Source organism: Pseudophryne corroboree, unplaced genomic scaffold (assembly GCF_028390025.1).
Source record: "Pseudophryne corroboree isolate aPseCor3 unplaced genomic scaffold, aPseCor3.hap2 scaffold_1090, whole genome shotgun sequence".
Lineage (NCBI taxonomy): Eukaryota > Metazoa > Chordata > Amphibia > Anura > Myobatrachidae > Pseudophryne > Pseudophryne corroboree.
In genome coordinates, this window is record NW_026967716.1 from 139,336 (window position 1) to 165,841 (window position 26,506).

At 42.6% G+C, this 26,506-nt stretch overlaps 8 non-coding genes and 1 pseudogene across 8 annotated transcripts; 4 read left to right on the plus strand and 5 right to left on the minus strand.

The window, feature by feature from the left end:
* Positions 1–6,806: 6,806 nt before the first annotated feature.
* On the minus strand, positions 6,807–6,970 carry LOC134988991 (U1 spliceosomal RNA). The gene has a single exon (XR_010194328.1). It is a non-coding gene; the product is annotated as a U1 spliceosomal RNA (small nuclear RNA).
* A 676-nt stretch (positions 6,971–7,646) lies between these two features.
* On the minus strand, positions 7,647–7,788 carry LOC134988975 (U1 spliceosomal RNA; annotated as a pseudogene).
* A 152-nt stretch (positions 7,789–7,940) lies between these two features.
* LOC134989001 (U1 spliceosomal RNA) lies at positions 7,941–8,104 on the minus strand. Its single transcript, XR_010194337.1, has one exon. It is a non-coding gene; the product is annotated as a U1 spliceosomal RNA (small nuclear RNA).
* Positions 8,105–8,778: 674 nt separating this feature from the next.
* Positions 8,779–8,941, minus strand: LOC134988954 (U1 spliceosomal RNA). The gene has a single exon (XR_010194293.1). It is a non-coding gene; the product is annotated as a U1 spliceosomal RNA (small nuclear RNA).
* A 152-nt stretch (positions 8,942–9,093) lies between these two features.
* On the minus strand, positions 9,094–9,257 carry LOC134988977 (U1 spliceosomal RNA). The gene has a single exon (XR_010194315.1). It is a non-coding gene; the product is annotated as a U1 spliceosomal RNA (small nuclear RNA).
* A 7,767-nt stretch (positions 9,258–17,024) lies between these two features.
* LOC134988978 (U1 spliceosomal RNA) lies at positions 17,025–17,188 on the plus strand. The gene has a single exon (XR_010194316.1). It is a non-coding gene; the product is annotated as a U1 spliceosomal RNA (small nuclear RNA).
* Positions 17,189–17,340: 152 nt separating this feature from the next.
* LOC134988962 (U1 spliceosomal RNA) lies at positions 17,341–17,503 on the plus strand. The gene has a single exon (XR_010194302.1). It is a non-coding gene; the product is annotated as a U1 spliceosomal RNA (small nuclear RNA).
* A 674-nt stretch (positions 17,504–18,177) lies between these two features.
* LOC134988984 (U1 spliceosomal RNA) lies at positions 18,178–18,341 on the plus strand. The gene has a single exon (XR_010194321.1). It is a non-coding gene; the product is annotated as a U1 spliceosomal RNA (small nuclear RNA).
* Positions 18,342–18,491: 150 nt separating this feature from the next.
* Positions 18,492–18,655, plus strand: LOC134989017 (U1 spliceosomal RNA). Its single transcript, XR_010194352.1, has one exon. It is a non-coding gene; the product is annotated as a U1 spliceosomal RNA (small nuclear RNA).
* The last annotated feature ends 7,851 nt before the right edge of the window (positions 18,656–26,506 follow it).

Below are 26,506 nucleotides of genomic sequence, written 5' to 3' on the forward strand. Positions count from 1 at the left end.
GGGCTGCAGCAGGCTAGGTCTAATAGACATCTTTACTGCAGCTTCATCACTCCCAGCGGCGCTGTATACTCCCGTGCCCTGGTTGCTGGGTCACTGCAGCGGTGGCTCCGGTTTCTTCCTAAGGTCAGCACACACACACCGCCCTTCTGGATCACGAGGCCGCTGATGAAGGGGAGCGTGGCCGTAGGGGGTGGACCGTGTGCGCACTGGTGTGGACACTGATTACTATCTTCTTCATACTAGTAGTTTAGGAGTCTGCTGACAGTGTCCACCAGGTCCGTCATTATATTATATACCTACAGTAGTAATATATTTAGTATATTATCTATACTAGCAGACGCAGTATGGTAGTCCACGGCTGTACCTACCTCTGTGTCGTCACTCGTCCATAATTGTATACCTAACTGTGGTGGGTTTTTTTTTCTATCTTCTTCATACTAGTAGTTTAGGAGTCTGCTGACAGTGTCCACCAGGTCCGTAATTATATTATATACCTACAGTAGTAATATATTTAGTATATTATCTATACTAGCAGACGGAGTATGGTAGTCCACGGCTGTACCTACCTCTGTGTCGTCACTCGTCCATAATTGTATACCAACCTGTGGTGGGGTTTTTTTTTCTATCTTCTTCATACTAGTAGTTTAGGAGTCTGCTAACAGTGTCCACCAGGTCCGTCATTATATTATATACCTACAGTAGTAATATATTTAGTATATTATCTATACTAGCAGACGCAGTACGGTAGTCCACGGCTGTACCTACCTCTGTGTCGTCACTCGTCCATAATTGTATACCTACCTGTGGTGGAGTTTTTTTTCTATCTTCTTCATACTAGTAGTTTAGCAGTCTGCTGACAGTGTCCACCAGGTCCGTCATTATATTATATATACCTACAGTAGTTATATATATTTTTTTTATATCATTAATTATCATCTCTATACTAGCAGACGCAGTATGGTAGGCCATGGCTGTGGCTATCTCTGTGTCGTCAGTGCTCGTCCATAATTGTATACCTACCTACCTGTGGTGGTTTTTTTTTTCTATCTTCTTCATACTAGTAGTTTAGCAGTCTGCTGACAGTGTCCACCAGGTCCGTCATTATATTATATATACCTACAGTAGTTATATATATATTTTTTTTATATCATTAATTATCATCTCTATACTAGCAGACGCAGTACGGTAGTCCACGGCTGTAGCTACCTCTGTGTCGTCAGTCACTCGTCATCCATAAGTATACTAGTATCCATCCATCTCCATTGTTTACCTGAGGTGCCTTTTAGTTGTGCCTATTAAAATATGGAGAACAAAAATGTTGAGGTTCCAAAAATAGGGAAAGATCAAGATCCACTTCCACCTCGTGCTGAAGCTGCTGCCACTAGTCATGGCCGAGAAGATGAAATTCCATCAACGTCGTCTGCCAATGCCGATGCCCAATGTCATAGTACAGAGCATGTAAAATCCAAAACACAAAAGATCAGTAAAAAAAGGACTCAAAAATCTAAATAAAAATCGTCGGAGGAGAAGCGTAAACTTGCCAATATGCCATTTACCACAAGGAGTGGCAAGGAACGGCTGAGGCCCTGGCCTATGTTCATGGCTAGTGGTTCAGCTTCACATGAGGATGGAAGCACTCAGCCTCTCGCTAGAAAAATGAAAAGACTTAAGCTGGCAAAAGCACAGCAAAGAACTGTGCGTTCTTCAAAATCACAAATCCACAAGGAGAGTCCAATTGTGTCGGTTGCGATGCCTGACCTTCCCAACACTGGACGTGAAGAGCATGCACCTTCCACCATTTGCACACCCCCTGCAAGTGCTGGAAGGAGCACCCACAGTCCAGTTCCTGATAGTCAGATTGAAGATGTCAGTGTTGAAGTACACCAGGATGAGGAGGATATGGGTGTTGCTGGCGCTGGGGAGGAAATTGACAAGGAGGATTCTGATGGTGAGGTGGTTTGTTTAAGTCAGGCACCCGGGGAGACACCTGTTGTCCGTGGGAGGAATATGGCCATTGACATGCCTGGTGAAAATACCCAAAAAATCAGCTCTTCGGTGTGGAAGTATTTCAACAGAAATGCGAACAACAGGTGTCAAGCCGTGTGTTGCCTTTGTCAAGCTGTAATAAGTAGGGGTAAGGACGTTAACCACCTCGGAACATCCTCCCTTATACGTCACCTGCAGCGCATTCATCATAAGTCAGTGACAAGTTCAAAAACTTTGGGCGACAGCGGAAGCAGTCCACTGACCAGTAAATCCCTTCCTCTTGTAACCAAGCTCACGCAAACCACCCCACCAACTCCCTCAGTGTCAATTTCCTCCTTCCCCAGGAATGCCAATAGTCCTGCAGGCCATGTCACTGGCAATTCTGACGAGTTCTCTCCTGCCTGGGATTCCTCCGATGCATCCTTGAGTGTAACGCCTACTGCTGCTGGCGCTGCTGTTGTTGCTGCTGGGAGTCGATGGTCATCCCAGATAACGGAGGCCTTGGCATCCTGGGCGGTGAGAAACGTGGTTCCGGTATCCATCATTACTTCAGAGCCAACTATAGACTTGATTGAGGTACTGTGTCCCCGGTACCAAATACCATCTAGGTTCCATTTCTCTAGGCAGGCGATACCGAAAATGTACACAGACCTCAGAAAAAGACTCACCAGTGTCCTAAAAAATGCAGTTGTACCCAATGTCCACTTAACCACGGACATGTGGACAAGTGGGGCAGGGCAGACTCAGGACTATATGACTGTGACAGCCCACTGGGTAGATGTATTGACTCCCGCCGCAAGAACAGCAGCGGCGGCACCAGTAGCAGCATCTCGCAAATGCCAACTCTTTCCTAGGCAGGCTACGCTTTGTATCACCGCTTTCCAGAATACGCACACAGCTGAAAACCTCTTACGGCAACTGAGGAAGATCATCGCAGAATGGCTTACCCCAATTGGACTCTCCTGTGGATTTGTGGCATCGGACAACGCCAGCAATATTGTGCGTGCATTATATCTGGGCAAATTCCAGCACGTCCCATGTTTTGCACATACCTTGAATTTGGTGGTGCAGAATTATTTAAAAAACGACAGGGGCGTGCAAGAGATGCTGTCGGTGGCCAGAAGAATTGCGGGACACTTTCGGCGTACAGGCACCACGTACAGAAGACTGGAGCAACACCAAAAACGCCTGAACCTGCCCTGCCATCATCTGAAGCAAGAAGTGGTAACGAGGTGGAATTCAACCCTCTATATGCTTCAGAGGATGGAGGAGCAGCAAAAGGCCATTCAAGCCTATACATCTGACCACGATATAGGAGGTGGAATGCACCTGTCTCAAGCGCAGTGGAGAATGATTTCAACGTTGTGCAAGGTTCTGCAACCTTTTGAACTTGCCACACGTGAAGTCAGTTCAGACACTGCCAGCCTGAGTCAGGTCATTCCCGTCATCAGGCTTTTGCAGAAGAAGCTGGAGACATTGAAGGAGGAGCTAAGACAGAGCGATTCCGCTAGGCATGTGGGACTTGTGGATGGAGCCCTTCATTCGCTTAACCAGGATTCACAGGTTGTCAATCTGTTGAAATCAGAGCACTACATTTTGGCCACCGTGCTCGATCCTAGATTTAAAACCTACGTTGTATCTCTCTTTCCGGCAGACACAAGTCTGCAGGGGTTCAAAGACCTGCTGGTGAGAAAATTATCAAGTCAAGTGGAACTTGATCGGTCAACAGCTCCTCCTTCACATTCTCCCGCAATTGGGGGTGCGAGGAAAAGGCTCAGAATTCCGAGCCCACCCGCTGGCGGTGATGCAGGGCAGTCTGGAGCGACTGCTGATGCTGACATCTGGTCCGGACTGAAGGACCTGCCAACGATTACGGACATGTCATCTACTGTCACTGCATATGATTCTCTCACCATTGAAAGAATGGTGGAGGATTATATGAGTGACCGCATCCAAGTAGGCACGTCAGACAGTCCGTACGTATACTGGCAGGAAAAAGAGGCAATTTGCGGCCCTTGCACAAACTGGCTTTATTCTACCTAAGTTGCCCTCCCACAAGTGTGTACTCCGAAAGAGTGTTTAGTGCCGCCGCTCACCTTGTCAGCAATCGGCGTACGAGGTTACTTCCAGAAAATGTGGAGAAGATGATGTTCATTAAAATGAATTATAATCAATTGCTCCGTGGAGACATTGACGAGCAGCAATTGCCTCCACAAAGTACACAGGGAGCTGACATGGTGGATTCCAGTGGGGACGAATTGATAATCTGTGAGGAGGGGGATGTACACGGTGATGAATCGGAGGATGATGATGAGGTGGACATCTTGCCTCTGTAGAGCCAGTTTGTGCAAGGAGAGATTAATTGCTTCTTTTTTGGTGGGGGTCCAAACCAACCCGTCATTTCAGTCACAGTCGTGTGGCAGACCCTGTCACTGAAATGATGGGTTGGTTAAAGTGTGCATGTCCTGTTTATACAACATAAGGGTGGGTGGGAGGGCCCAAGGACAATTCCATCTTGCACCTCTTTTTTCTTTCATTTTTCTTTGCGTCATGTGCTGTTTGGGGAGTGTTTTTTGGAAGGGCCATCCTGCGTGACACTGCAGTGCCACTCCTAGATGGGCCAGGTGTTTGTGTCGGCCACTTGGGTCGCTGAGCTTAGTCACACAGCTACCTCATTGCACCTCTTTTTTTCTTTGCGTCATGTGCTGTTTGGGGAGTGTTTTTTGGAAGGGCCATCCTGCGTGACACTGCAGTGACACTCCTAGATGGGCCAGGTGTTTGTGTCGGCCACATGGGTCGCTGAGCTTAGTCACACAGCTACCTCATTGCGCCTCTTTTTTTCTTTGCGTCATGTGCTGTTTGGGGAATGTTTTTGGAAGGGCCATCCTGCGTGACACTGCAGTGCCACTCCTAGATGGGCCAGGTGTTTGTGTCGGCCACTTGGGTCGCTGAGCTTAGTCACACAGCTACCTCATTGCGCCTCTTTTTTTCTTTGCGTCATGTGCTGTTTGGGGAGTGTTTTTTGGAAGGGCCATCCTGCGTGACACTGCAGTGCCACTCCTAGATGGGCCAGGTGTTTGTGTCGGCCACTTAGTCGCTGAGCTTAGTCATCCAGCGACCTCGGTGCAAATTTTAGGACTAAAAATAATATTGTGAGGTGTGAGGTGTTAAGAATAGACTGAAAATGAGTGGAAATTATGGTTATTGAGGTTAATAATACTTTGGGATCAAAATGACTCCCAAATTCTATGATTTAAGCTGTTTTTTAGGGTTTTTTGAAAAAAACACCCGAATCCAAAACACACCCGAATCCGACAAAAAAAATTCGGTGAGGTTTAGCCAAAACGCGTTCGAACCCAAAACACGGCCGCGGAACCGAACCCAAAACCAAAACACAAAACCCGAAAAATTTCCGGTGCACATCTCTAGTGGCCATGCCCTGTCACTGTGCAGGAGCCAGCACCGCTCACACACTGGTCCCCGGTGCAGCCCCCAACCCCCGAGACACCCGGAGCAACAAAATGTAGATTCAGGCCACCAGGCCACGCCCCTACCTATGAAACCATGCCTCCTTTTTACCATTGCGCTGCTTATCTGCGCGCACTGCATTACAATCTCCCTCGCCACCTCTCTGGGTGTCACCAGTGATAGTGACACCTCTGCCATGCTTGTAGCAGCTGGTCCTAAGATCTACGCCTCAAGCCCTGAGTGTTTGCCCTTGTGACTTGTTGATCATCATAGCAAAGCAGATGCTTACAGAAAACTGCAGGGGCTTAGATTGAAAATAAAAAAAATTGATGGGTATAAGGTAGAGAGGAGCGGGTTCGGTTCTCCGAGAACCGAATTCCCCATGAACTCCACGTGGTTTACACTGGTCCGAGGCAGGCTCGGTTGTTCCCGCCTGACTCGGAAAACCTGAACAAGGGAAAATGTCATCATCCCGCTGTCGGATTCTCGCGAGATTCGGATTCCATATAAAGAGCTGCGCGTTGCCGCCATTTTTACTCGTGCATTGAAGAGAGAGCGGAGAGGACGTGGCTATGTTCTCTCAGTGGAAATCTCAATATCAGTGCTCAGTATCAGTGGATACTTATTGCTGCTCAGTAATACTAGTAGTGTGTCTCTCCTGCTCAGTGTCAGTTCTCAGTAGTATCCTCATCAGTGCTCAGTATCACTGCTCATTGTCTTGTGCTGCATTGTTGTGCTCAGCATACTACAGTACATTATTAATAGTCCAGTGCTGCATCTTGCTGCTCAGTGTCAGTTCTAGTATCCTTATCAGTGCTCACTATCACTGCTCATTGCATTGTGGTGTTCTGTATACTACAGTAACATAGTAATATAGTAACATATAGTAACATAGTTTTTGAGGTTGAATAGAGGCAAATTGCCCATCGTGTTCAACCTGTTTTAAGTTGTGATGATTCTACATACTTGCTGAATAATGTTTTATGACAAGTTAGCTACTACAACTCATGTTACCCCCGGATTAACCATGTTGATATTTTAAGTATTATAACCTTGGATAGCTTTTTCATTCAGAAATGTATCCATTCCTTTTTTAAATCCAATTACAGAGTCCGCCATTACCACCTTCCCTGGCAGGGAATTCCACATCCTGATTGCCCTAACAGTGAAGATCATAGTATCTCACCTGGCAGGTAAGTAGGAGTTGGGCCAGAGCTGTGGAGGATTGCTGCTCGGGCACCCCCTGTCAAGTGAAGGAGATCCAACTGAGGCAGCACAAGGGAACTCTCGAAAGAAGAACAAGGCTAGAGGAAGATCTGAGACAAAGAAATCTGACTTTTACCAGAGCTGACCAGAGGAAAGCACAAACACAGTCCCCCACTACCACAAATAATGCAGTCGAGTTTCCCACATTTGGGGAAATCACAGGGGTCAGCATACCCAGAATGCAATGAATGAACCTCACCCTGGGAGAACAATCTTCATGACCATGGTATCGCCTATGCAAAATAAGTATGATTTGGGATAGGGCTGGGGAGGGCTGCTGCTCAGGCACATCTCTGTCAAGTATAGGAGATTCAACTGAGGCAGCACAAGGGAACTCTCATCTGGGGACAACAACTGCAGGGAGAACACATATTTTCAGATGAACATGGGAGGGCAGAAGGCTGCCTAATACTGAAGCACCCCCAAACAACAAACCAAATGCAACAACTAGTACAAGCATTCCTGGGGGAAGTTCTGCAGAAGACGGATTTGCATACGGTGATGTCATCCAAGCAGTGGGCCAAAGTTGGCTGGAACCCTCATCTGCATATGAAAAGAGAAAAGGGGTATGCAGGGCATGGCGGCCTTTTGCGGCGCTTGGATGACCCTTAGTTCGCATTAAACCCCTTCACCCTCCTACGGTGTGGGGCTCATGTTGACAATGCCCCAGCCCCTGAAGCATTCAAGCTGATTTCTTACAGCAGCTTGGCACTGTAACAGCTCCAGAGCTGCTCTGTAAGGCAAGTAAAAGGGTGTGTAGTTTGCATTGTGCATTGGAAGGCACAAAGTAAGCAGACAGGAGGAGAAGTCAGGATAGTACACAAGGGTATAAAAGGGAGGGGCTCAAGAAAAAAGAAGTGGAAACAGACAGCAAACTAGGCTGGAGAGAGACCTGAGACAAAGAGATCTGAATTATATGAGAGCCGACCAGGGGAAACACAAATTATACTGTCAAGTTTCCCACATTTGGGGAAATCGCAGGGGCAGCACACCCAGAGTGCAATGGGTGAGCCTTGCCCTGGGAGAAGCACATTCATGATCATAGTATCTCACCTGGCAGGTAAGTAGGAGTTGGGCTTGAGCTGGGGAGGGTCGCTGCTCGGGCACCCCCCTGTCAAGTGAAGGAGATCCAACTGAGGCAGCACAAGAGAACTCTCGAAAGAAGAACAAGGCTAGAGGAAGATCTGAAACAAAGAAATCTGACTTTTACCAGAGCTGACCAGAGGAAAACACAAACACAGTCCCCCACTACCACAAATAATGCAGTCGAGTTACCCACATTTGGGGAAATCACAGGGGTCAGCATACCCAGAATGCAATGAATGAACCTCACCCTGGGAGAATAATCTTCATGACCATGGTATCTCCTATGCAAAATAAGTATGATTTGGGATAGGGCTGGGGAGGGCCGCTGCTCAGGCACATCTCTGTCAAGTAAAGGAGATTCAACTGAGGCAGCACAAGGGAACTCTCATCTGGGGACAACAACTGCAGGGAGAACACATATTTTCAGATGAACATGGGAGGGCAGAAGGCTGCCTAATATTGAAGCACCCCCAAACAACAAACCAAATGCAACAACTAGTGCAAGCATTCCTGGGGGAAGGCCTGCCGCAGATGGATTTGCATATGGTGATGTCATCCAAGCAGTGGGTCAAAGTTGGCTTCAACCCTCGTCTGCATATGAAAAGAGAAAAGGGGCGTGCAGGGCATGGCGGCCTTTAGCGGCGCTTGGATGACCCTTAGTTTGCATTAAACACCCCCACCCTCCTTCGGTGTTGGTCTCATGTTGGCCATGCCCCAGCCCCTGAAGCATTCAAGCTGATTTCTTGCAGCAGCTTGGCACTGTAACAGCTCCAGAGCTGCTCTGTAAGGCAAGTAAAAGGGTGTGGGCCCTGCAGCACTACCTGTAGTTTGCATTGTGCATTGGTAGGCACAAAGTAAGCAGAGAGGAGGAGAAGTCAGGATAGTGCACAAGGGTATAAAAGGGAGGGGCTCAAGAAAAAAGAAGTGGAAACAGACAGCAAACTAGGCTGTAGAGAGACCCGAGACAAAGAGATCTGAATTATACGAGAGCCGACCAGGGGAAACACAAATTCTGCAGTCAAGTTTCCCACATTTGGGGAAATCGCAGGGGCAGCACACCCAGAGTGCAATGGGTGAGCCTTGCCCTGGGAGAAGCACCTTCATGATCATAGTATCTCACCTGGCAGGTAAGTAGGAGTTGGGCTAGAGCTGGGGAGGGTCGCTGCTCGGGCACATCCCTGTCAAGTGAAGTAGATCCAACTGAGGCAGCACAAGGGAACTCTCGAAAGAAGAACAAGGCTAGAGGAAGATCTGAGACAAAGAAATCTGACTTTTACCAGAGCTGACCAGAGGAAAGCACAAACACAGTCCCCCACTACCACAAATAATGCAGTCGAGTTTCCCACATTTGGGGAAATCACAGGGGTCAGCATACCCAGAATGCAATGAATGAACCTCACCCTGGGAGAACAATCTTCATGACCATGGTATCTCCTATGCAAAATAAGTATGATTTGGGATAGGGCTGGGGAGGGCCGCTGCTCAGGCACATCTCTGTCAAGTAAAGGAGAGAGATGGTCTGCCAGATTACATAATGCATACCAGAGCCATAACTAGACTTTTTGGTGCCCTGTGACAGAGAATTATATGCCCCCCCCCCCCTCCCCATTTTTGCAATATGGACAAAAGGTGCATGCCTTGTGGAGAAGGGGCATAACAAGATTGGTCTCAGAGAAAGCACATGAGATATGAAGATATATCTAGTATACTTGACACTCAATGGTTTGTGGTATTGCCGGGGTGCCCTCCTTAAATGCATATACAGTCACACATGGCATGTTTGTGCAAATGGCATATCAGCAGTCAGCACTAACTGGTGACATGCCATTTGTACAAGTAAGCCATGTGTGACTAATATATAAACATGCTTTATTAAATAACACCTCAAACTATCATACCCAGGATTCAAACCTATAACCTGTTGAATTCTAATCAAACACCCTACCCATTGAGCTACTTGATCCTGCATCTTTTCTAACCTCCAAAAACAGATTCAGTTGCATTTTCCAGCGTGTTTTGTTTGCGCCTTTGCAAATGTCTTACATCGACAAACTTATTTAGTACTATTTTGCAAATAGGGTTACATTGTCGCAACATTGTGTTCCCTAATTGCTTGATTTTTTAAATGCAACAATTGATAAAGACACCTGATAATTGCTCTGTGGAGTCTTATTTTGTGTTTTGTGTTTAGTCTTTAGATCTGAATTTGAATGTACTTGTGAACTAACTTAATTTCCTACTTCTAAATTCATTCCTAAATTCACTACTTACATGAATCCTGTAGTTGGGCATTTTGGGACTTCGATTGTGGGCATTGTTTTGTGTCCAGACCAGCAGCAGGTGGTGTGCATTTGCTGGAAAGGCATCGAAGACCTCCGATATGCTGCATCTCCTGATGTGTGTCTCCCTCAAGTGGCTGTCAGCAAATGCCTGCTAGACACCCCATTCCAAGCTGATTGTGACATCATGGAACATGCATCATAGAACAGGCATGCTAAAACATGGGTCTTCAACCTGCGACCCTCCAGCTGCTGTGGAACTACACATCCCAGCATGCCCTGCCTCAGTTTTAGCATACCTTAATAGCAAAACTGTGGCAGGGCATGCTGGGATGTGTAGTTTCACAGCAGCTGGAGGGCCACAGGATGAAGACCCATGTGCTAGAGCCAAGCCGCAGGTACATTGAATGCTAGCAAGCTGAATATTTAAATCCTTTTTGTTCCGCAGCATTCCAATGCGGAAGATTCCATGGAACCAGAGATCCTTCCATTGAGAAGGACATGCTGCCTGGATGACTACACTGTGCAAATTAAATCACGGAGCCAGTTGGCTTGTGGGTGGCTCTGGTGACTGGGTGGTTGGGTGGGTGGTGTGTCGGAAGTGGAGCGCATGCAAATGATTGTGTATCATCCAGCTAGTGAGAGAGAAAACTCATGCAGGAGTGTGCCTGCTTGTCAGTGGGTTATGCACCTTGCCAGACGTTAAATCTACATAGAGCAGCTGGAGGGGACAAGAGCAGGTTTGCAAAATATAGATAGAAGAGCATATATGCTGGCGCATTCTCCATGATTGTGTCAGCTTATGTTTTGGTGCACTGCACTTTCCTCCACTAAGTTTTAGCCATTTTTGTTAAGCTCAAGTGTAGTTGCTTCTCTGCCTTTTGGCTGTGATCTTGTATCGTGGTTGAAGGGTCTGCTGGAGGGAGGGATTGTTTTCTTCATTGGCGAAAGACCAAAGATATTCCAGGATGGAAGGCTTGGGAACACTATCTGTTTTTCAGTTGTGGAAGAGCACAGAAGTCGGATTGGACTACATTCTATAGTAAAGGATATCTTTCTATTTATTGACCCTCCCCTTATATGTGTCTGTGTTACAATAAAGCTTCGGTTTTGTGAATCCCTCACCCTCTTACACTCCACACCCATAGCCTTATTAACTGTTGTATTATTGTATAGTTTAAATGTATAGTGCAGTTCATGATTTATAGTGTAGACTGGCCTGTGCTGTAGTTCTTGAACTGTACTATACCGTCAGCATTTGTATTGTGTTTTGGCTGTGCTGCAACACTGTATTTATGTGTGCAATGTTTATGTATGTTTTTTTTTATGTCAATAAAGACTGCTTTTTCAAGCCAATATCTGAAAACAATCAATGTTTATCTTTGATGGCAATAAAAGTGGTATGATATTTGATGCTTTTGAAATCCAATATCTGATATGTCCCCTATCTGGGAACCATATATTAAATGGCTTTTCAGAAAAGGGAGATGGGAGAAGAGCTTTCAGTACTTGTAGGACCGATGCACATAAAGAAGCAAAAAAACATACATAAACATTACACACATAAGTACCGCGTTGCGGCACAGCCAAAACACAATAGAAATGCTGACGGTATAGTACAGTTCAAGAACTACAGCACAGGCCAGCCTACACTATAAATCATGAACTGCACTATACATTTAAACTGTACAATAATACAACAGTTAATAAGGCTATGGGTGTGGAGTGTAAGAGGGTGAGGGAATCACAAGCCCGAAGCTTTATTGAAAGACTGACACATATAAGGGGAGGATTAATAAATAGAAAGACATCCTTTACTATAGAATGTAGTCCAATCCGGTCTTTCAACTCTTCCACAATTGAAAAACGGATAGTGTTCCCAAGCCTTCCATCCTGGAATATCTTTGGTCTTTCGCCAATGAAGAAAGCAATCCCTCCCTCCAGCAGACCCTTCAACCACAATACAAGATCACAGCCAAAAGGCAGAGAAGCAACTACACTTGAGCTTAACAAAAATGGCTAAAACTTAGTGGAGGAAAGTGCAGTGCACCAAAACATAAGCTGACACAATCATGGAGAATGCGCCAGCATATATGCTCTTCTATCTATATTTTGCAAACCTGCTCTTGTCCCCTCCAGCTGCTCTATGTAGATTTAACGTCTGGCAAGGTGCATAACCCACTGACAAGCAGGCACACTCCTGCATGAGTTTTCACTCTCACTAGCTGGATGATACACAATCATTTGCATGTGCTCCACCTCCGACACACCACCCACCCAACCACCCAACCACCCAGTCACCAGAGCCACCCACAAACCAACTGGCTCTGTGATTTAATTTGCACAGTGTAGTCATCCAGGCAGCATGTCCTTCTCAATGGAAGGATATCTGGTTCCATGGAATCTTCCGCATTGGAATGCTGCGGAACAAAAAGGATTTAAATATTCAGCTTGCTAGCATTCAATGTACCTGCGGCTTGGCTCTAGCACATGGGTCTTCATCCTGTGGCCCTCCAGCTGCTGTGAAACTACACATCCCAGCATGCCCTGCCACAGTTTTGCTATTAAGGTATGCTAAAACTGAGGCTGGGCATGCTGGGATGTGTAGTTCCACAGCAGCTGGAGGGTCGCAGGTTGAAGACCCATGTTTTAGCATGCCTGTTCTATGATGCATGTTCCGTGATGTCACAATCAGCTTGGAATGGGGTGTCTAGCAGGCATTTGCTGACAGCCACTTGAGGGAGACACACATCAGGAGATGCAGCATATCGGAGGTCTTCGATGCCTTTCCAGCAAATGCACACCACCTGCTGCTGGTCTGGACACAAAACAATGCCCACAATCGAAGTCCCAAAATGCCCAACTACAGGATTCATGTAAGTAGTGAATTTAGGAATGAATTTAGAAGTAGGAAATTAAGTTAGTTCACAAGTACATTCAAATTCAGATCTAAAGTCTAGGTAGGCCTCACGTCCTGGCAGCCGCCAGCATTTAAAAATGCCTTGATTAGAGGTACGGAATTAAATGTAGATAAGAAGTAGACACAAAATAAGACTCCGCAGAGCAGTTATCAGGTGTTTTTATCAATTGTTGCATTTAAAAAATCAAGCAATTAGGGAACACAATGTTGCAACAATGTAACCCTATTTGCAAAATAGTACTAAATAAGTTTGTCGATGTAAGACATTTGCAAAGGCGCATCCAAAACATGCTGGAAAATGCAACTGAATCTGTTTTTGGAGGCTAGAATAGGAAATGTGCATCGGTCCTACAAGTACTGAAAGCTCTTCTCCCATCTCCCTTTTCTGAAAAGCCATTTAATATATGGTTCCCAGATAGGGGACATATCAGATATTGCCTTTCAAAAGCAGCAAATATCATACCACTTCTATTGCCATCAAAGATAAACATTGATTGTTTTCAGATATTGGATTGAAAAAGCAGTCTTTATTGACATAAAGAAGCAAAAAAACATACATAAACATTACACATATAAGTACTGTGTTGCAGCACAGCCAAAACACAATACAAATGCTGTCGGTATAGTACAGTTCAAGAACTACAGCACAGGCCAGCCTACACTATAAATCATGAACTGCACTATACATTTAAACAATACAATAGTTAATAAGGCTATGGGTGTGGAGTGTAAGAGGGTGACGGAATCACAAGACCAAAGCTTTATTGAAAGACAGACACATATAAAGGGAGGATTAATAAATACAAAGATACCCTTTACTATAGAATGTAGTCCAATCCGGTCTTTCAACTCTTCCACAACTGAAAAACGGATAGTGTTCCCAAGCCTTCCATCCTGGAATATCTTCAGTCTCTCGCCAATGAAGAAAACAATCCCTCCAGCAGACTCTTCAACCACGATACAATATCACAGCCAAAAGAGCGAGAAGCAACTACACTTGCGTTTAAACAAAATGGCTAAAACTTAGTGGAGGAAAGTGCAGTGCACCAAAACATAAGCTGACACAATCATGGAGAATGCGCCAGCATATATGCTCTTCTGTCTATATTTTCCAAACCTGCTCTTGTCCCCTCCAGTTGCTCCATGTAGATTTGACGTCTGGCAAGGTGCATAACTCACTGACAAGCAGGCACACTCCTGCATGAGTTTTCTCTCTCACTAGCTGGATGATACACATTCATTTGCATGTGCTCCACCTCCGACACACCGCCCACCCAACCACCCAGTCACCAGAGCCACCCACAAGCCAACTGGCTCCGTGATTTAATTTGCACAGTGCAGTCATCCAGGCAGCATGTCCTTCTCAATGGAATAATCTCTGGTTCCATGGAATCTTCTGCATTGGAATGCTGCGGAACAAAAAGGATTTAAACATTCAGCTTGCTAGCATTCAATGTACCTGCGGTTTGGTTCTAGCACATGGGTCTTCATCCTGTGGCCCTCCAGCTGCTGTGAAACTACACATCCCAGCATGCCCTGCCACAGTTTTGCTATTAAGGTATGCTAAAACTGAGGCAGGGCATGCTGGGATATGTAGTTCCACAGCAGCTGGAGGGTCGCAGGTTGAAGACCCATGTTCTAGCATGCCTGTTCTATGATGCATGTTCCGTGATGTCACAATCAGCTTGGAATGGGGTGTCTAGCATGCATTTGCTGACAGCCACTTGAGGCAGATACACATCAGGAGATGCAGCATATCGGAGGTCTTCGATGCCTTTCCAGCAAATGCACACCACCAGCTGCTGGTCTGGACACAAAACAATGCCCACAATTGAAGGCTCAAAATGCCCAACTACAGGATTAATGTAAGTAGTGAATTTAGGAATGAATTTAGAAGTAGGAAATTAAGTTAGTTCACAAGTACATTCAAATTCAGATCTAAAGACTAGGTAGGCCTCACGTCCTGGCAGCGCCCAGCATTTAAAAATGCCTTGATTATAGGTAGGGAATTAAATGTAGATAAGAAGTAGACACAAAAGAAGACTCCACAGAGCAATTATCAGGTGTCTTTATCAATTTTTGCATTTAAAAAATCAAGCAATTAGGGAACACAATGTTGCGACAATGTAACCCTATTTGCAAAATAGTACTAAATAAGTTTGTCGATGTAAGACATTTGCAAAGGCGCAAACAAAACACGCTGGAAAATGCAACTGAATCTGTTTTTGGAGGTTAGAATAGATGCAGGATCAATTATCTCAATGGGTAGGGTGTTTGATTAGAATTTAACAGGTTATAGGTTTGAATCCTGGGTATGATAGTTTGAGGTGTTATTTAATAAAGTATGTTTATATATTAGTCACATATGGCTTACTTGTACAAATGGCATGTCACCAGTTAGTGCTGACTGCTGATATGCCATTTACACAAACATGCCATGTGTGACTGTATAAGCATTTAAGGAGGGCACCCCGGCAATACCACAAACCATTGAGTGTCAAGTATACTAGATATATCTTCATATCTCATGTGCTTTCTCTGAGACCAATCTTGTTATGCCCCTTCCCCACAAGGCATGCGCCTTTTGTCCATATTGCAAAAATGGGGGGGAGGGCATATAATTCTCTGTCACAGGGCACCAAAAAGTCTAGTTATGGCTCTGGTATGCATTATGTAATCTGGCAGACCATCTCTCCAACACTGGCTGGTTGGAATAGAAATCCGGTTATCTATGTGAGCAAATGACCATCAACGATTTACTCTCAAACACTAAAAAATGGACAAAAATGGTCCCCTAAACAAATTGGTTAAATTTTGGGTTTAACCAATTTGTGTAATGACCATTTTTGACCACTTTTCTAGTGTTTGGGAGCAAATGGTTAATTGACATTTGCTCCTATACATTACCAGATTTTCATTCCATCCATCCAGACTGGATAGATAGCCTGACAGATAATTGTGTAGTGTACGCCCAGGATAACTGTTAGTCATGCTTTATTTTATGACGGCACATAAATGGGTGGGCAGATCCAGGGCAAGCACTGCCCACTCATGCATAGTTGTCAACTGATGTGAAGTTCCAGGGGGCAATCTCAGTTATAAAGAGAAGTATCTGGAAATTGTCCCTAGTTAAAAAAAAAAAAAAAAAATTTGATCAACTCCATTTATTTAGTATGATATCCCAGGTGATAGGATGCCGGCAGTCAGAACAACATACTTTATTAAATAACACATCTCAAACTACCATACCCAGGATTCAAACCTATAACCTGTTGAATTCTAATCAAACACCCTACCTATTGAGCTATTTGATCCTGCATAAAAATTGTGAACATTATATGAAGCTATTGGTACTTTGCAAAAAAAAAAAAAGAATCAGCATTACAACGCAGCAGATCCATGCAGTTTGCAGCCACACACTACATGTATCTGCTCAGCCACAATGCTGATTATTTCTTCATAAAGTACAAGGTGAGCTCCAAACAGAATTCTCTAGCTTAGAATTATACCTTTCTTTGCCAAACCTAGAAGTCGGGCCCCCCACCCTGGGATCCCCCAGAGGGAGGCCTGCACCGTCATGCGGCAGGCTTGTCCGTTTTGGAAGCAGGCTGATGGGCAGCCCAGGATTGCTTCAGTCTGGGCTTGGCAGGTCTGGAAACATGAGCTTGCTTTGGGTATGCCTGACCTTGGGTACGCTTTACCTGGAGGATGAAAGGGCCAAGAAAAGTACTTTTAGCCTTCTGCGTGGTAGGAGTAATACTAGGTAGGCAAGCTGTTTTAGCAGTAGCCAGATCAGCTACAATCTTATTGAGGTCTTCTCCAAAAGGAGATTCAACTGAGGCAGCACAAGGGAACTCTCATCTGGGGACAACAACTGCAGGGAGAACACATATTTTCAGATGAACATGGTAGGGCAGAAGGCTGCCTAATACTGAAGCACTCCCAAACAACAAATCAAATGCAACTTACTTGACAGAGATGTGCCTGAGCAACGGCCCTCCCCAGCCCTATCCCAAATCATACTTATTTTGCATAGGAGATACCATGGTCATGAAGATTGTTCTCCCAGGGTGAGGTTCATTCATTGCATTCTGGGTATGCTGACCCCTGTGATTTCCCCAAATGTGGGAAACTCGACTGCATTATTTGTGGTAGTGGGGGACTGTGTTTGTGCTTTCCTCTGGTCAGCTCTGGTAAAAGTCAGATTTCTTTGTCTCAGATCTTCCTCTAGCCTTGTTCTTCTTTCGAGAGTTCCCTTGTGCTGCCTCAGTTGGATCTCCTTCACTTGACAGGGGGGTGCCCGAGCAGCGACCCTCCCCAGCTCTAGCCCAACTCCTACTTACCTGCCAGGTGAGATACTATGATCATGAAGTTGCTTCTCCCAGGGCAAGGCTCACCCATTGCACTCTGGGTGTGCTGCCCCTGCGATTTCCCCAAATGTGGGAAACTTGACTGCATAATTTGAGTTTTCCCTGGTCGGCTCTCATGTAATTCAGATCTCTTTGTCTCAGGTCTCTCTCCAGCCTAGTTTGCTGTCTGGTTCCACTTCTTTTTTCTTGAGCCCCTCCCTTCTATACCCTTGTGCACTATCCTGACTTCTCCTCCCGTCTGCTTACTTTGTACCTCCCAATGCACAATGCAAACTACGGGTAGTGCTGCAGGGCCCACACCCTTTTACTTGCTTTACAGAGCAGCTCTGGAGCTGTAACAGTGCCCAGCTGCTGCAAGAAATCAGCTTGAATGCTTCAGGGGCTAGGGAATGGCCAACATGAGCCCCACACCGATGGAGGGTGGGGGTGCTTAATGCGAACTAGGGGTCATCCAAGCACCACAAAAGGCCTCCATGCCCTGCACGCCCCTTTTCTCTTTTCATATGCAGACGAGGGTTGAAGCCAACTTTGACCCACTGCTTGGATGACATCACCATATTCAAATCCATCTGCTGCAGGCCTTCCCCCAGGAATGCTTGCACTAGTTGTTGCATTTGGTTTGTTGTTTGGGGGTGCTTCAGTATTAGGCAGCCTTCTGCCACCCCATGTTCATCTGAAAATATGTGTTCTCCCTGCAGTTGTTGTCCCCAGATGAGAGTTCCCTTGTGCTGCCTCAGTTGAATCTCCTTTACTTGACAGAGATGTGCCTGAGCAGCGGCCCTCCCCAGCCCTATCCCAAATCATACTTATTTTGCATAGGAGATACTATTGTCATGAAGATTGTTCTCCCAGGGTGAGGTTCATTCATTGCATTCTGGGTATGCTGACCCCTGTGATTTCCCCAAATGTGGGAAACTCAACTGCATTATTTGTGGTAGTGGTGGACTGTGTTTGTGCTTTCCTCTGGTCAGCTCTGGTAAAAGTCATATTTCTTTGTCTCAGATCTTCCTCTAGCCTTGTTCTTCTTTTGAGAGTTCCCTTGTGCTGCCTCAGTTGGATCTCCTTCACTTGACAGGTAGTGCCCGAGCAGCGACCCTCCCCAGCTCTAGACAACTCCTACTAACCTGCCAGGTGAGATACTATGATCATGAAGGTGCTTCTCCCAGGGCAAGGCTCACCCATTGCACTCTGGGTGTGCTGCCCCTTGCGATTTCCCCAAATGTGGGAAACTTGACTGCATAATTTGTGTTTCCCCTGGACGGCTCTCGTATAATTCAGATCTCTTTGTCTCAGGTCTCTCTCCAGCCTAGTATGCTGTCTGTTTCCACTTCTCTTTTCTTGAGCCCCTCCCTTCTATAACCTTGTGCACTATCCTGACTTCTCCTCCCGTCTGCTTACTTTGTGCCTTCCAATGCACAATGCAAACTACAGGTAGTGCTGCAGGGCCCACACCCTTTTACTTGCCTTACAGAGCAGCTCTGGAGCTGTTACAGTACCCAGCAGCTGCAAGAAATCAGCTTGAATGCTTCAGGGGCTGGGGCATGGCCAACATGAGCCCCACACCGAAGGAGGGTGGGGGTGTTTAATGCGATCTAGGGGTCATCCAAGCGTCGCAAAAGGCCGCCATGCCCTGCATATCCCTTTTCTCTTTTCATAAGCAGACAAGGGTTGAAGCCAACTTTGACCCACTGCTTGGATGACATCACTTGCTGCCTTTCCAATGAAGCAAGTTTAATTTAGTAATAGGTGAAAAACCATCCCTACAAAGGTGTTAATCAGATACTTGGCTTTGTGGACACTTTTCAGAGAACAAATTTGTTAGCATAAAAATAAAGCCAGAAAATGAAGAGCTGTTTAATCACTCAATTGGATTTTTCTGCAAGCATATTTCTTTTTCTCTGCAACCCACTGCTAAGTTGTGCTTCCTAGCTGTTCTTTTATAAAATCACTTAATCAAATCTAACTCTGATTACATCAGAGAAGGCCAGGTACCCTACACCATAAGAGGGGGTTTGAAATTTTGACTTGTCTACTTAAAGATCACCAAAATCTGATAACAAGGTAAATTACGTCCCTGGGTAGGATTGACCCACCAACCTTTTGGTTAATAACCGAACACGCTAACTGATTGCGCCACAGAGACACATTGCAAAAGTTTATACTGACAAAGGCTAATAAGCATTCATCTAGAACGTTTCCTAGAAAAACTTAAAAAAGTCAATAATCTGGAGAGTTTTTGTAAGATGTTTCTTCCATCAACCAATGAAGAAACACATTGGTACTTTCCCATGATGAGTGAGTGCTTCAGGATCTCTTGCACTTACACGTGCAGCAGAGTACTGCAATGGAAGCATGCTGGGCCCATAACCCAGAGGTAGGCAGATTGAAACTATCCTCTGCTATATGCATTTTTTTTTGTTAAATAAAGTAATCCAAAACTGGGATTGATATTTTTGCTCTTTTTATTTTACTTAAAGTACAATAATTTTTACCTTTTTAATTTGTTTTAATAGTATATAGACAGTATTGTTTTCTTTCAAAAATCCACTTAATTTTCTTTACCCGATTATTAAAATGGTAATTGACAAAAACAAACTACATTGTCACCAGAAGAGCAATACAAAATGTACAAGTGATATATTAAAATCATCTTTCCAGCTTGAATTTCAATGATGCATTGGGGCAACGATTTTGTGAGAAACCTCTTCACCCTTAAATAAAGATTTTCTTAATTCCTTACCTGTGTGCTAATTAGATATCACCTTGTTTTCACATTAAACAGACTTCCACATGAGAAAGCAGCAAGGATGCAGTGGCTTTAATGTTTCCTGGTGTCAACCTGTATTATTTCAGTAGATATTGAAATGAGGATGCATCTTGCTGCCTTTCCAATGAAGCACGTTTAATTTAGTAATAGGTGAAAAACCATCCCTACAAAGGTGTTAATCAGATACTTGGCTTTGTGGACACTTTTCAGAGAACAAATTTGTTAGCATAAAAATAAAGCCAGAAAATGAAGAGCTGTTTAATCACTCAGTTGAATTTTTCTGCCAGCATATTTCTTTTTCTCTGCAACCCACTTCTAAATTGTGCTTCCTAGCTATTTTTTATAAAATCACTTAATCAAATCTAACTCTGATTACATCAGAGTAGGCCAGGTACCCTACACCATAAGAGGGGGTTTGAAATTTTGACTTGTCTACTTAAAGATCACCAAAATCTGATAACAAGGTCAATTACATCCCTGGGTGGGATTGAACCACCAACCCTTTGGTTAATAACCAAACACACTAACCGATTGCGCCACAGAGACACTTTGCAAAAGTCCATACTGACAAAGGCTAATAAGCATTCATCTAGAACGTTTCCTAGAAAAACTTTAAAAAGTCAATAATCTGGAGAGTTTTTGTAAGATGTTTCTTCCATCAACCAACGAAGAAACACATTGGTACTTTCCCATGATGAGTGAGTGCTTCAGGATCTCTTGCACTTACATGTGCAGCAGAGTAATGTAATGAAAGCATGCTGGGTCCATAACCCAGAGGTAGGCAGATTGAAACTATCCTCTGCTATATGCATTTTTTTTTGTTAATTAAAGTAATCCAAAACTGGGATTGATATTTTTGCTCTTTTATTTTTACTTAAAGTACAATAACTTTTACCATTTTAATTTGTTTTAATAGTATATTGACAGTATTGTTTTCTTTCAAAAATCCACTTAATTTTCTTTACCCTATTATTAAAATGGTAATTGACAAAAACAAACTACATTGTCACCAGAAGAGCAATACAAAATGTACAAGTGATATATTAAAATCATCTTTCCAGCTTGAATTTCAATGATGCATTGGGGCAACGATTTTGTGAGAAACATCTTCACCCTTAAATAAAGATTTTCTTAATTCCTTACCTGTGTGCTAATTAGATATCACCTTGTTTTCACATTAAACAGACTTCCACATGAGAAAGCAGCAAGGATTCAGTGGCGTTAATGTTTCCTGGTGTCAACCTGTATTATTTCAGTAGATATTGAAATGAGGATGCATCTTGCTGCCTTTCCAATGAAGTAAGTTTAATTTAGTAATAGGTGAAAAACCATCCCTACAAAGATGTTAATCAGATACTTGGCTTTGTGGACACTTTTCAGAGAACACATTTGTTAGCATAAAAATAAAGCCAGAAAATGAAGAGCTGTTTAATCACTCAATTGGATTTTTTTGCCAGCATATTTCTTTTTCTCTGCAAACCACTGCTAAATTGTGCTTCCTAGCTGTTTTTATAAAATCACAGAATCAAATCTAACTCTGGTTACATCAGAGAAGGCCAGGTACCCTACACCATAACAGGGGTTTTTGAAATTTTGACTTGTCTACTTAAAGATCACCAAAATCTGATAACAAGGTCAATTACGTCCCGGGGTGGAATTGAACCACCAACCTTTTGGTTAATAGCCGTACACACTAACTGATTGCGCCACAGCGACACTTTGCAAAAGTACATACTGACAAAGGCTAATAAGCATTCATCTGGAACGTTTCCTAGAAAAACTTTAAATAGTCAATAATCTGGAGAGTTTTTGTAAGATGTTTCTTCCATCAACCAATGAAGAAACACATTGGTACTTTCCCATGATGAGTGAGTGCTTCAGGATCTCTTGAAATTACATGTGCAGCAGAGTACTGTAATTGAAGCATGCTGGGTCCATAGCCCAGAGGTAGGCAGATTGAAACTATCCTCTGCTATATGCATTTTTTTTGTTAATTAAAGTAATCCAAAACTGGGATTGATATTTTTGCTCTTTTATTTTTACTTAAAGTACAATAACTTTTACCATTTTAATTTGTTTTAATAGTATATTGACAGTATTGTTTTCTTTCAAAAATCCACTTAATTTTATTTACCCGATTATTAAAATGGTAATTGACAAAAACAAACTACATTGTCACCAGAAGAGCAATACAAAATGTACAAGTGATATATTAAAATCATCTTTCCAGCTTGAATTTCAATGATGCATTGGGGCAACGATTTTGTGAGAAACATCTTCACCCTTAAATAAAGATTTTCTTAATTCCTTACCTGTGTGCTAATTAGATATCACCTTGTTTTCACATTAAACAGACTTCCACATGAGAAAGCAGCAAGGATGCAATGGCGTTAATGTTTCCTGGTGTCAACCTGTATTATTTCAGTAGATATTGAAATGAGGATGCATCTTGCTTTTTTTCTAATGAAGCAAGTTTAATTTAGTAATAGGTTAAAAACCATCCCTACAAAGGTGTTAATCAGAAACTTGGCTTTGTGGACACTTTTCAGAGAACAAATTTGTTAGCATAAAAATAAAGCCAGAAAATGAAGAGCTGTTTAATCACTTAATTGGATTTTTTGGCCAGCATATTTCTTTTTCTCTGCAACCCACTGCTAAATTGTGCTTCCTAGCTGTTTTTATAAAATCACTGAATCAAATCTAACTCTGATTACATCAGAGAAGGCCAGGTACCCTACACCATAAGAGGGGGTTTGAAATTTTGACTTGTCTACATAAAGATCACCAAAATCTGATAACAAGGTCAATTACGTCCCTGGGTGGGATTGAACCACCAACCTTTTGGTTAATAGCCTTACACAGTAACTGATTGCGCCACAGCAACACTTTGCAAAAGTACATACTGACAAAGGCTAATAAGCATTCATCTAGAACGATTCCTAGAAACATTTTAAAAAGTCAATAATGTGGAGAGTTTTTGTAAGATGTTTCTTCCATCAACCAATGAAGAAACACATTGGTACTTTCCCATGATGAGTGAGTGCTTCAGGATCTCTTGCACTTACATGTGCAGCAGAGTACTGTAATGGAAGCATGCTGGGCCCATAACCCAGAGGTAGGCAGATTGAAACTATCCTCTGCTATATGCATTTTTTTTTGTTAATTAAAGTAATCCAAAACTGGGATTGATATTTTTGCTCTTTTATTTTTACTTAAAGTACAATAATTTTTACCATTTTAATTTGTTTTAATAGTATATTGACAGTATTGTTTTCTTTCAAAAATCCAATTAATTTTCTTTACCCGATTATTAAAATGTTAATTGACAAAAACAAACTATATTGTCACCAGAAGAGCAATACAAAATGTACAAATTATATATTAAAATCATCTTTCCAGCTTGAATTTCAATGATGCATTGGGGCAACGATTTTGTGAGAAACATCTTCACCCTTAAATAAAGATTTTCTTAATTCCTTACCTGTGTGCTAATTAGATATCACCTTGTTTTCACATTAAACAGACTTCCACATGAGAAAGCAGCAAGGATGCAGTGGTGTTAATGTTTCCTGGTGTCAACCTGTATTATTTCAGTAGATATTGAAATGAGGATGCATCTTGCTGCCTTTCCAATGAAGCAAGTTTAATTTAGTAATAGGTGAAAAACCATCCCTACAAAGATGTTAATCAGATACTTGGCTTTTTGGACACTTTTCAGAGAACAAATTTGTTAGCATAAAAATAAAGCCAGAAAATGAAGAGCTGTTTAATCACTCAATTGGATTTTTTTGCCAGCATATTTCTTTTTCTCTGCAAACCACTGCTAAATTGTGCTTCCTAGCTGTTTTTATAAAATCACAGAATCAAATCTAACTCTGGTTACATCAGAGAAGGCCAGGTACCCTACACCATAACAGGGGTTTTTGAAATTTTGACTTGTCTACTTAAAGATCACCAAAATCTGATAACAAGGTCAATTACGTCCCGGGGTGGAATTGAACCACCAACCTTTTGGTTAATAGCCGTACACACTAACTGATTGCGCCACAGCGACACTTTGCAAAAGTACATACTGACAAAGGCTAATAAGCATTCATCTGGAACGTTTCCTAGAAAAACTTTAAATAGTCAATAATCTGGAGAGTTTTTGTAAGATGTTTCTTCCATCAACCAATGAAGAAACACATTGGTACTTTCCCATGATGAGTGAGTGCTTCAGGATCTCTTGAAATTACATGTGCAGCAGAGTACTGTAATTGAAGCATGCTGGGTCCATAGCCCAGAGGTAGGCAGATTGAAACTATCCTCTGCTATATGCATTTTTTTTGTTAATTAAAGTAATCCAAAACTGGGATTGATATTTTTGCTCTTTTATTTTTACTTAAAGTACAATAACTTTTACCATTTTAATTTGTTTTAATAGTATATTGACAGTATTGTTTTCTTTCAAAAATCCACTTAATTTTATTTACCCGATTATTAAAATGGTAATTGACAAAAACAAACTACATTGTCACCAGAAGAGCAATACAAAATGTACAAGTGATATATTAAAATCATCTTTCCAGCTTGAATTTCAATGATGCATTGGGGCAACGATTTTGTGAGAAACATCTTCACCCTTAAATAAAGATTTTCTTAATTCCTTACCTGTGTGCTAATTAGATATCACCTTGTTTTCACATTAAACAGACTTCCACATGAGAAAGCAGCAAGGATGCAATGGCGTTAATGTTTCCTGGTGTCAACCTGTATTATTTCAGTAGATATTGAAATGAGGATGCATCTTGCTTTTTTTCTAATGAAGCAAGTTTAATTTAGTAATAGGTTAAAAACCATCCCTACAAAGGTGTTAATCAGAAACTTGGCTTTGTGGACACTTTTCAGAGAACAAATTTGTTAGCATAAAAATAAAGCCAGAAAATGAAGAGCTGTTTAATCACTTAATTGGATTTTTTGGCCAGCATATTTCTTTTTCTCTGCAACCCACTGCTAAATTGTGCTTCCTAGCTGTTTTTATAAAATCACTGAATCAAATCTAACTCTGATTACATCAGAGAAGGCCAGGTACCCTACACCATAAGAGGGGGTTTGAAATTTTGACTTGTCTACATAAAGATCACCAAAATCTGATAACAAGGTCAATTACGTCCCTGGGTGGGATTGAACCACCAACCTTTTGGTTAATAGCCTTACACAGTAACTGATTGCGCCACAGCAACACTTTGCAAAAGCACATACTGACAAAGGCTAATAAGCATTCATCTAGAACGATTCCTAGAAACATTTTAAAAAGTCAATAATGTGGAGAGTTTTTGTAAGATGTTTCTTCCATCAACCAATGAAGAAACACATTGGTACTTTCCCATGATGAGTGAGTGCTTCAGGATCTCTTGCACTTACATGTGCAGCAGAGTACTGTAATGGAAGCATGCTGGGCCCATAACCCAGAGGTAGGCAGATTGAAACTATCCTCTGCTATATGCATTTTTTTTTGATAATTAAAGTAATCCAAAACTGGGATTGATATTTTTGCTCTTTTATTTTTACTTAAAGTACAATAATTTTTACCATTTTAATTTGTTTTAATAGTATATTGACAGTATTGTTATCTTTCAAAAATCCAATTAATTTTCTTTACCCGATTATTAAAATGTTAATTGACAAAAACAAACTATATTGTCACCAGAAGAGCAATACAAAATGTACAAATTATATATTAAAATCATCTTTCCAGCTTGAATTTCAATGATGCATTGGGGCAACGATTTTGTGAGAAACATCTTCACCCTTAAATAAAGATTTTCTTAATTCCTTACCTGTGTGCTAATTAGATATCACCTTGTTTTCACATTAAACAGACTTCCACATGAGAAAGCAGCAAGGATGCAGTGGTGTTAATGTTTCCTGGTGTCAACCTGTATTATTTCAGTAGATATTGAAATGAGGATGCATCTTGCTGCCTTTCCAATGAAGCAAGTTTAATTTAGTAATAGGTGAAAAACCATCCCTACAAAGATGTTAATCAGATACTTGGCTTTTTGGACACTTTTCAGAGAACAAATTTGTTAGCATAAAAATAAAGCCAGAAAATGAAGAGCTATTTAATCACTCAATTGGATTTTTTTGCCAGCATATTTCTTTTTCTCTGCAACCCACTGCTAAATTGTGCTTCCTAGCTGTTTTTATAAAATCACTGAATCAAATCTAACGCTGATTACATCAGAGAAGGCCAGGTACCCTACACCATAACAGGGGTTTTCAAAATTTTGACTTGTCTACTTAAAGATCACCAAAATCTGATAACAAGGTCAATTACATCCCTGGGTGGGATTGAACCACAAACCTTTTGGTTAATAGCCGT